Source organism: Silene latifolia, chromosome 6, assembly GCF_048544455.1.
Source record: "Silene latifolia isolate original U9 population chromosome 6, ASM4854445v1, whole genome shotgun sequence".
In the NCBI taxonomy this organism is placed as follows: Eukaryota; Viridiplantae; Streptophyta; class Magnoliopsida; order Caryophyllales; family Caryophyllaceae; genus Silene; species Silene latifolia.
In genome coordinates, this window is record NC_133531.1 from 26738768 (window position 1) to 26750343 (window position 11576).

At 33.7% G+C, this 11576-nt stretch overlaps 1 long non-coding RNA gene across 1 annotated transcript; it reads right to left on the minus strand.

Annotated features, from left to right (window-relative positions):
- Positions 1 to 5415: 5415 nt before the first annotated feature.
- On the minus strand, positions 5416 to 9145 carry LOC141658681 (uncharacterized). Its single transcript, XR_012549346.1, has 3 exons — positions 8307 to 9145; positions 6117 to 6921; positions 5416 to 6009 (listed from the first exon to the last, which is right to left on the minus strand). It is a non-coding gene; the product is annotated as an uncharacterized LOC141658681 (long non-coding RNA).
- Between the last annotated feature and the right edge of the window lie 2431 nt (positions 9146 to 11576).

Sequence of the window (11576 nt, forward strand, 5' to 3'; positions counted from 1 at the left end):
CATTTTTTTATGCCTCCGAGGATATTTTCTTCTTTGACTTTGGATATCATGTTGCAAAGGCGAGATAATTCGCCAAGTAGACCGTTATTCTGTGCGGCGTAGTTATACGTCTAAGCTAAATAAACCTTTAGCTCAGACACCGACGACAACGGCCAGTAATGAGTTAACTTATTTTTATCCGATAAAACTGTCTTATAGAGTTATAGAGTTATAACATAAGTTGGGTCTAAAATAGAAAAGCCCAAGAGTTATTGCATAACCTTTCTAATAGTACCACATAAACCTAGCAAAAGGCCAAGAGCAGTTAATCTCATGGACCGTCATGGCCCTGGGTTTTTGAATAAGTGGCTCGGGCGCGACCAACTGAGTGGCGGGCTTAAATAGGCCTAATATATTATTTAATTTTTTTAGTGCTTGAGTCGGACGAGCCAAGGAAAAGGTGGCACTGCCCGACGCATTAGAGAACCTTGTGTTGTGTTGGGCCAGCACACGGGCTAGGCGGGTTGCCATTATTTGGCTCGACAATGCAGGTTGTCCCGCATTGTTAGCCAGCTCTAGTTGAACCAACATCTTATACGCTCCTCCATTCAACCTTGGCAGGTTATATAGAAATTAAACCTTACTCGTAATAATATAGTTTACTAAATTCAGGACAAGTGAACAGTCAAAATTGAATTTTACTCGACTTCTACTCATGTAAACTTTGTAAAACTGAAATCCACAATAAAAGGATGCGACAAGATAAATAAAAATGATCATAAAACACTAAATTGAAACACAAAGTATATAGTTAATTTTGCAATGTTGTTATGATTATTTACACGCGTTTAAAGCCTCCAATGAAGCATATAGTTAATTTTGTAATTTTGTTACAATATACAAAGTAACAAATATAAAGGAAAATTACGAAAACCGCAAAGTAATTTAATAATATGAGTAATTTTTTTAAAAAAAATTGTGAATTTTAAATATAATATTTGTGATATTTAAAATACATGTATTGAAAAAATGAGATAATAACAAATAAAATATATAAGGCCCAATTATGAAAAGTTGTGATATTTGATAAGATATTGTGACACATATACTGATCATATATTACATACTCCGTATTGATTATATATTAGGCCCAATATATGTCTAGAATATCCACCAAAAATAAGGCCCAATTTATCTAAGAGTGTTTAAGCGGGAAAATATCTAGTTTTCCTATTCATTTAGTAGATATGAGATTTTTTTACCCATTAATATGGTTATCCTTATATCCGTTTTACAATATTTTTGTATAACTGCTTTAAATAAGACTAATTGTTGTGGTGATTAGTATGTAATTTTTTGGTTAATTAGCGTTAATGAGCAAAATAATTAGGTAATAAGCGTTCATTTGAAACTATTTGGGTCGATAGTGTCCACGTCATCATTTTTTATTTTTTTCCAAATTTTTATATGAAACCGTTAAGAAACCTAGCGGCTTTTTTTTTTTTATATATAAAAGGTAAAACCGCTAGGAATCTTAGCGGCTTATCATATCAGTACGTAATTTTATAGGGTAGTTGATGGAATTTGTTGAAAATTGTTGGAAACTTGTAGTAAGCCGTTAAAGTTCTTAGCGGCCTTGCTCTTAAATTTTTTTTTTTTTTAAATAAAACAGATACAAATATTCGGACAATGACATTTTGTAAAGCCGCTAAGTTTCTTAGCGGTTTCGTATAAAAATTGGAAAAAAATAAAAAGTGATGATGTGGACACTATAGACCCAAATAGTTTCAAGTGAACTCTTATTATCTAATTATTTTGCTAATTAACACTCATTAACCAAAAAATTCTGTATTATTTGTTACTCTTTTCATGTTATTGATTTCTTACACTTGTAAAATGACACATTTCTTAAAAAAAGATTAAAAACAATTGAGAAATAGGGAAATTGGAAATAAAACTATAAAAGTAGTGTTTCACTTGTATGTATGAGAAGAGAAAGATTAAAAAAGAGACCACAAAAAATTTCCGACTATTTGTTTATCTATTTCATTAAAATGTCTCAGGTAATTGTTTACTTTTCTATTTCAAGAATGTATTTAATGGATAACTTGATCTTTCACACTCAATCTAGCCACTTATCATCCATTAATTGATCTGTAAGATATTTAATCTTCTATATGCATGTTTAATTACTTAAATAAACATACAATAAACTAAATTGCGGAAGCGATAAATAAATAGATCGAGAATTAAAACCTCCGGCCATTGCTTTTGGAATTCCTGAACAGCTTTAAAATCCGAATAAAGAAATAAACTCGTTTCCGATATAAACCCTGCTGCTGTAAAAACCCGTCTGCTTAGTGTGCCTTTTCTGATTTCGGTTCCGAACCCTCCATCTCACTGATTTAGATGGTGTATATTTTCTTAAGGGAGAGTAGGTTTGGTGACCTTATTAATCAGAATTTTGTTGCATTTATACTAATCTTGCCATCAAAGATCAGTTAGAAACATGGAGAAATGAGTGGGTGGTTGACTGAAGAAGTGGGAGAGAGAAAGTAGGGCAGTTTGAGTCCATCTTTTGACTGCCAAAATAATGGGCCACAACTTTAATATTTTTAGTAACTGAAAAAATCCAACATTCTCCCACTTGGCCCATTTACGCAAGAGAAACTTCATATACGAATCATAGCGACGAATTCTCTAGAGCGAGAATTAATCTTCCATGTATTACGATACACTTAGTCTCTCACCACTCACACTTAACTTAATGAATAAACCATATGTTTACTCTAGGTCAAAACATAATGATATTTCTCAATAAAAATAAATAACCAAAGTATGTACGTACATATAATCTGAAATGAGAAAATATCCAACTAAATGAAAAATTTCAATACAATAAATAAATGTATCACATTATGGGACCAAGTCCCATATTCACTACATGACCCTTGAAACCTTTAGGTGGCATGCCTTTAGTCAAGGGATCAGCAATCATTAATTTAGTGCTAATGTGTTCTATGATCACTTTCTTTTCCTGAACACGCTCTTTTATGGCCAAATACTTAATGTCGATGTTTTTACTTCGACTTCCACTTCTATTATTCTTAGCCATAAATACCGCAGCTGAATTATCACAATACATTCGAATTGGCCGACTAATAGAGTCAACGACTCTTAGCCCAGATATGAAACCTTTCAGCCATACACCATGTGAGGTAGCCTCAAAACAAGAAACGAACTCGGCCTCCATAGTAGAAGTGGCTGTCAATGTCTGCTTAGTACTCCTCCAGGATACACTCGTCAGCTAGCATAAACACATATCCCGATGTGGATTTTCGTGAATCAATGCGCAACAAAGTCCGAGTCGGAGTACCCCACCACTTCAAGACTATCCGGTCCGTCTATACATAAGCATGTAATCTTTAGTACCCTGAAGGTACCTCAACACTTTCTTTGCAGCCTTCCAGTGATCAGTGCCTGGGTTACTCTGATATCTACCTAATACTCCAACAAAGATATGAAATGTCGTGCAGTACAGGACTTGAGCATACATAATGCTACCAACAATTGAAGCATATGGAACATTTTTCATTTGTTCCTTTCTAAATCATTCTGGGACCTTTGGTCTAAACTGAATCGGTCACCTTTCACAATAGGTGCTACACTTGGTGAACAATCTTTCATTCTGAACCTTTCAAGCACTTTGTTGATATAGGCCTCCTGAGACAAGCCTAAAATGCCTCGGGATCTATCTCTATGGATCTTAATGTCAATGACATAAGATGCCTCGCCCATATCTTTCATATCAAAGTTATTTGAAAGAAATTGTTTCACCTCATATAAAAACCCCTTATCATTGGTTGCTAGCAAAATGTCATCCACGTATAACACAAGGAAACAAATCTTACTCCCACTGACCTTAAGGTATATGCATTGGTCCATGATATTTTCTTCAAAACCGAACGAAGAAATTACTTCATGGAACTTCTTATACCATTGGCGGGAGGCTCGTTTCAATCCGTATATGGATTTATTTAGCTTACAAACCAAATGCTCACCATCTTTAGAGGAGAATCCTTCAGGTTGTTTCATGTAAACCTCTTCCTCTAAATTGCCATTGAGAAATGCCGTTTTCACATCCATTTGATGTAGCTCGAAATCAAAATGAGCTACTAATGCCATGACAACTCGAAGAGAATCTTTCTTTGATATAGGAGAAAATGTCTTCGTGTAGTCGATCCCTTCCTTTTGAGTGAACCCTTTAGCAACGAGCCTTGCTTTATGTCTCTCGATGTTGCCAAGTGAGTCTCTTTTAGTCTTAAAGACCCACTTACATCCGATGGTTTTTACACCATCAGGCAACTCGACGAGATCCCAAACTCGATTAGACGCCATAGAGTTCATCTCATCTTTCATAGCATCCATCCATAAGTTTGAATCTGTAGAACTTATGGCTTGTGAAAATGACATAGGATCATTATCAGCTCCAACATTGCAATCCAATTCTTGTAAATATACTTCATAGTCGTCAGGAATAGCCGATCTCCTTTCTCGAATAGATCTTCTTAATGGAATTTGTTCAACCTCACGGTGAACTTCTTCCTCATTATGATCCACCCTATTTTGATCGACATTTTGTGGAATTTCTGTATTTGGTTGTTGAACTTGCGGTCGATCTTCAGGACCGTGAACAATAACCAACCTGTCACTTAAAACAGAAGGTGAAGCTTCATGTTGATCCTTTTCAGGTTCAACTTCTATAATACTCCCACTGATTAAGTCATTCTCTAGAAATTTTGCATTTCTAGATTCCACAATCCTGGTACTATGAGATGGAAAATAGAATCTATACCCTTTGGACTTTTCGGCATATCCAATGAAATGCCCACTAATAGTCCTTGGGTCTAGTTTCTTTTCTTGTGGGTTGTAAATTCTCACCTCAGACGGACATCCCCAAACGCGTATATGTTGCAAACTCGGTTTCCAACCTTTAAATAACTCAAAAGGCGTCTTTGAGACGGCCTTGGAAGGAACCCGATTTAATATATACGCAGCCGTCTTTAGTGCATCAACCCACAAAAATGAAGGAAGTTTAATATTACTTCTCATACTACGCACCATTTCAATTAATGTCCGATTCCTTCTTTCTGCTACACCATTCTGATCCGGAGAACCAGGCATAGTGTATTGGGCAACAATCCCATGCTCTTGAAGGAATTTAGCAAAAGGACCAGGTGCTTGTGCATCTTCAGTATATCTACCATAGTACTCACCACCTCTATCTGATCTCACAATTTTAATGTGCTTACCACATTGTTTCTCTACTTCAGCCTTAAACAACTTAAAGGCATCAAATGCTTCGTCTTTGGAACGAAGTAAGTAGATATACATGTATCGTGAATAATCGTCAATAAAGGTAATAAAATATTTCGGATCATTAGCGTTCATGTCCGGACAACAAATATCCGTGTGTATGATTTCTAATAGGTCAGAACTCCTCTTAGCACCTTTCTTAGATTTGTTAGTTTGCTTTCCCTTAATGCAACTAACACAAGTATCAAAATCGGTAAAGTCTAAAGTACCAAGTACCCCTTCCTTTACCAATCTCTTAACCCTCTCAATGGAGATGTGTCCCAATCTCCGGTGCCATAACATAGAGGACTCCTCATTAATAATACTTCTTTTTAAACCAGTATTAACATGCATAGTGTTTTGAGTGGTATAATTTTATAAATGAAGACGATATAAAATATCAGACAAAATACCATAACCAATAACTTTAGAATTTCTGCAAATACTGAAACCAGAATTCGAAAAATTAAAGGTAAATCCAAACGGTACAAGCCTTGAAACTGAAATTAAATTCCGAGTAAAATTCGGAACATAAAATGTCTTTTCCAAAACCAAAACAAAACCACTACTCAAAACTAAACTGCATGTCCCTACGGCCTCCACGTTCGAGCCTATCTGGTTTCCTGAATAGATAGAGCTTTCACTTGCCACTGGTTTCCGCAGGTTTGTCATACCCTGCAAGGTATTCGAAACATGGATTGTAGTACCAGAGTCAATCCACCAAGTATTATGAATAACATTAACCATATTAGATTCATAACAAACAAACGCATGAAAATTACCTTTCTTTTTAAGCCAAGCCTTGAATTTTATGCAGTCTTTCTTCATATGCCTCTTCTTTTTACAGAAGAAACATGAAGATTCCTTCTTAATGGTCGGCTCAACAGATATCTTACCCTTTCCCTTATCCTTATGGTGACCCTTCTTAGTACTAGATGATTCTTTATTAGTACCAGTAGTTAGGTTCACCTTTTCGCCCTCCTCCAACAACAACCTCCCCTCCTCTTACAACACATATGGTCATTAATTCATTAAGAGACCATTTATCCTTATGTGTGTTGTAAGAGATCTTAAATGGGGCATATTGTGCTGGGAGAGAACACAAAATGAAATGTACTAGGAAAGAGTCAGACATAGTAACTTCCAATACCTTAAGTTGGGCTGCAATATCCCTCATGCGCATGATGAAATCACGCACTCCTTTAGTGGCATTGAGCTTCAAAGAAGTGAATTTCATAATTAAGGTGCTTGCCAAAGCCTTATCAGAAGTTTCGAACTGTTCATCTATTGCTTTAAGAAGGTCTCGAACTTTAGTATGCTGCTCGACGGAACCTCAGATACTAGCACACAATTTTGTCTTTATGAACATCGTGCAAATATAGTTTGACTTCTCCCACTTTTCACGATGGTCTACTTCATCTGGTGTGCTAGTTTCCTTTACCTCAGCCGGTTCCTCGTGTTGTATAGCATAATCAAAACGCGTGAATCCTAAATGCAATAGAACTCTTTCTTTCCACACCTTAAAATTATCACCAGTTAATTCAGGAACGTCTATTTTGATATCAAAGGAACTTCCAGGTAAACTTGCTGCAAATTTTAAATATACATGCTTAGTAACAAAAAATTGAGACTTAACTTTATCACAACTTACCAATGTAAATTATGCTCATATGAATCTAGTGACATAAACTTGTCTGTGGGCTAAAGTCTACTCAAATTAGATGCATAAAAAATAAATAAACTTTATGATGAAACTATCAAATTATAATCATTTCTCAACTCCTGTGGGTATATTAAGAAACATAATTCAATATAACATCCTAATTAATCACACAAATACAATAAGATTCCTGTGGGTAAGTCTCATCACAATACGTATAATTAATCACAATAAAATGTCTAGTTTCCACATGTGATTTCGAATAAAATTAAATCAATTAGAGATGCTGTGGCTACTCCCCAACTAATAAATTTAAAATCACTTGACATTTAAAAACTTTAATCTATATAACAAGACTTAATATATATAGGATACTGAAGGAGGAAGGCATAAACATGGTCGACATGTGAACTGATTACAAGCAAATACACCCAAAATCATAGTGTATATACACGATACATTAAGCATGCCTGACAATAATAAATAGACATGGACCAGAAAATATAAAATGAAGTACCACTTTGTCTACTTTATTTAATTGTGCAGAAGGTTTATAAATTGACCAAAAACCACAAGCAACTTCATATTCCTACCTTAAGTAAAAAGTAAAAAGGTAGTGGGGTACATCACAAAGTATAGCCACACAATTATAAAGCAACAAAAATTGGCACAGTAGAGAACCATATGCAGTGCGCAAAAATCAATAAATGTGATGTCAAAGTCACAAGCTTAAAAGGTGATAACAAACCAACAAAACATGTTGCAGAGAGCACATGCGAGACATGCGAGTACTGTAGATTTATAAAGCATACACTATTATTATAAAAATACTTCTTTATATATGACTCTTGGTTTATACTTTATAGATAACCAAGTATCCAGCAGTGCACTTTACAACACAATATAAGCGTTTCTTCAAAACAAAACAGAAACAAAACAAATGACATAAAAGGGAAAAAACCTTCATCCCTTACCTCCGTTAAAACCAAAAAAAACCCAGAACAGACATGAACACAAATTTTTTTTCCAGATTTTAAAGATAAAGACGGAAACTCATTACAAACAAACAAGGCAATAAACGATTATCAGAAGAAATCCCAGAATCCGACAGAAAAACGAGAACGTCAAATCATCACATTTCAATCGACGGAAAAACTAAAGTCGGAAAAACAACAAGCAAGACAGAGGCGATTTCTCGCTCTGATACCAAATGTAAGATATTTAATCTTCTATATGCATGTTTAATTACTTAAATAAACATACAATAAACTAAATTGCGGAAGCGATAAATAAATAGATCGAGAATTAAAACCTCCGGCCATTGCTTTTGGAATTCCTGAACAGCTTTAAAATCCGAATAAAGAAATAAACCCGTTTCCGATATAAACCCTGCTGCTGTAAAAACCCGTCTGCTTAGTGTGCCTTTTCTGATTTCGGTTCCGAACCCTCCATCTCATTGATTTAGATGGTGTATATTTTCTTAAGGGAGAGTAGGTTTGGTGACCTTATTAATCAGAATTTTGTTGCATTTATACTAATCTTGCCATCAAAGATCAGTTAGAAACATGGAGAAATGAGTGGGTGGTTGACTGAAGAAGTGGGAGAGAGAAAGTAGGGCAGTTTGAGTCCATCTTTTGACTGCCAAAATAATGGGCCACAACTTTAGTATTTTCAGTAACTGAAAAAATCCAACATGATCAACTTCTCTTTTACTAATCTTTCTGCTAAATTAAAAGGTAAACAAATTCCGGCAATAGAATGTAAAAGATAATTTGATTATTCGCAAACTTTAATATCAATATCGATACATATATCTAGCTAGGTATGATTGGGGGATTATAATTGTTACATGCATCGATACATACTTTTTGCTTATCCCAACAAGAATCATCATCGAATTTATAACAACAATAGCAGTCAAATTTCTTGCCTTCGTCAGTAGTACATGTTTCCTTCACGCAATTCTCATGGGTTGTCTTCTTCACATTTTTCATCCCACCGCCAAAATTTTCAGGTATTATATTCTTCCCTTGATTAGATATTTGGCCTGCAAAAATAAACGTTATAGGGAAAGAAAAATTTATGGAGAAACATTCAAAATATAAGCCAAGAACGATAAAGATTTATTAAGTGTTACTTCCTATGTCCTAATGAATAGTTTACGTTCTAAAACTTTTTAATTTAATATAGTTATACAATGTTTGCTTTATTAAATAGTTTACGTTTGCTTTATTTTGTGAGAGAAATATAAAGCAAATGTAAACTATTTTTTTAGAACGGAGGAGATAGCTATTATAACCGAAATTAAAAAGAAATTATTGAATCAAGAGTCATCACTCTTCATATAAACTTTTTTTTTTTTTTGTGAGAGTTGCTTGAAGAGTTATACTCTTGTTATCCATGTACCAGTATTTACATTATTGCATATTACCCACAAATTTTATGATAATTTAGAATATATATTATAGTTCACAGGAAAAAAAATTGCCGAACTTTTCCGAAGAAAAAATAAAAAATCATACATCTAAATATACGATAACATTGTATAACTATATTAAATTTGACTATGTTTTTATGTATTTTTCCTAAGCGTTTTAAAGTTTTAAAGTAGTATTTTAACCTTTCGACGTCAATAATCAAATTTAATTGAGCTTATATGTATAATTTTTGAGTTGCAGAGTAAACTTTTGAACTTGATGTTTACGTAAATGAACGCATAAATTTTACAACAAAATCCATAAACTTGGCTATAAAACTATACCATCAGTTTTACACTTGTATTACAGTTGATGGTATAGTTTATCTAGCACATTTTCTAAGAAACTTTCGAGTAAACCAAAGTAATTTTAGTAATAAGAATAAAAGAGGATTGATACTAACATTGGGAAAGGGTGAAGAGGGATAAAATGATAAATACATATAAAATGTTGCTTCCAAGAGTTCTAAAACTTTTAGCCATTTTTATTTTGCTTTTTGGTTGAGAGAGATATTGTTTTTTCTTGAAAGCTCTAGTTAAGAGAATTTTAGTGATGAGTAATTGATGAATTAGTGTGGTTAATTGACATTGTATTTATACAAGTCGAAAAGTGGTGGATTAAATACAATTTGGAATTATCTAATAAGGCAAATTCCATAAAATCTACCCAAATATGGTAATGTTCCATAAATAAATATAAAAGAAAATCAACAAATATCTCAAAAAATCCCCAATATAAATAGTTCTATGTCATAAGTCTCTGATATTTTTAGTAGATTTGAGACTTGAGATAGAATTAGTAGATTATTTTTCTAAAATTTGAGACTTGAGATAGACTTTATAGTACTTCGCATAACATTTACTTTTTGGCACTATTCATAATTGTAAAGAAAAAATACGGTATATAGAGTTTTTTATTTTTTAATAAATTACCTATATAATAATGTCTCAATTATTGTTCGTATTTCTCATCATTATATTTTGAGCAAAAAAAGTCGAAACGAAAATCGATTAAGATAATTTAGTCATGAGGCGAAAGTTAATCTAAAGAAAATATTTTTTATATCCTAAAATTAATAATTTCAATTTATAAATTCTCTCAATTTTTTTTTGCAAAAACAAAATTAGAGATTTACAGCTTTATTTGATACGTAGTATGAATCAAGTCCTTCTCAAATAATAATATCAATAAAATATTTAATAATTTATATAAATTTTATTAATATGTAATTAAAGGATTATAGTTAAAAAGTTTAGTGAAAACAAATATAATTAGATGAAAATATACATTTTAATGAAAAATTATAAATTAATGAAATAAATTATAATATATAAGTAGATTTATTATTTAGTGAATGAATTTAGTTGTTATCTTCCTTATTTAAGAATACTTTTTTGGAGGGAAAAATCATAATTTCACCTATTCTTTTAGTAGATAAGAGATAGACACAATTAGCCCAATATAGGTGAGTTCCTATACGCGGGTTTATATTTTACGTGGGCTCATTCACTCATTAGCCTATTTGGCCCATTACAAAACAAAATGACATTACCATGCCCAGTGTTCTTGAGAGTACAAACATTTATCTGCCTGTAGTTGTGGATTCGTGGCGACAGGTCGGGTTAAGGTCGGGCTCACATAGCTCGACCTTGATTCGGCCTTTGAGGGTTGGGCGAACTGGTTGTTTCGTGGCGGTTCAAGGGGAGGTCGGTCTTAAACCGGCCCTAGATGGAGTGGGCTTGGATGGGCCCATGAGTCTGGTGCAATTTTTATTTTATTTTTTCACAAAAGGCGGGCCAAATGGGCCCACTAGCGGGTCGGGCTCATGAATATGTGAACCGGCCCGAATTATTCGGGGCATGAATGGGTTGATAGCCGGGTTGGCCGGTTCTAGTCAAAGAAGACCCGAGCAGCGGGTCTTGCAGGGGCGACCCGTGCAATTGACCTTTGTAATTGAATAATTTTAATATTCTAGAAAATGACAAAAATATCCTTGGTGACGCCCAATCTCATTTTCCTTTAAATTATTAACTTGATGTTTACAAAATGAAAATATTGATTAATAAATTATACAAAATCGAAGTTTTTTATCTGACTGCCATAGT